Here is a 424-nt window from a genome sequence, read left to right as displayed (position 1 = left end):
CCCGTATCACACGGGTACTAATGCATATCATGCGGGTACTAATATAAAGTGAGTATTCGTATCATACGAACACTCACTTTATATTAGTACCCGCGTTACACGAGTATTCGCATCAGACGGCGAATAAATCACATTAAATAATTTAACTTATCCATATAAAAACGTTCGATAAAAATTATTCAAAATTTATCAAATATTTAATATAACCTTTACTCTATTAACTCTATTTCATTAAAACTTAAATTAAAATTTACCAAGTAAAATAAAGTCAATAGAAATTTAATTATTCTGCAAAAAAGTAAAAATAGAAATACAAAAAGGAAAATTACAAAGAAAATTACAAAGAAACCATTTGTTATCAAAAAATTTATATATTACGACAATATCGCTATATTGATAGAAAAGTGATGCAAGTAAAAAATAA

This window comes from Wasmannia auropunctata, unplaced genomic scaffold, assembly GCF_000956235.1.
Source record: "Wasmannia auropunctata unplaced genomic scaffold, wasmannia.A_1.0 LD336078.1, whole genome shotgun sequence".
In the NCBI taxonomy this organism is placed as follows: Eukaryota; Metazoa; Arthropoda; class Insecta; order Hymenoptera; family Formicidae; genus Wasmannia; species Wasmannia auropunctata.
This window is presented reverse-complemented; position numbering follows the sequence as displayed.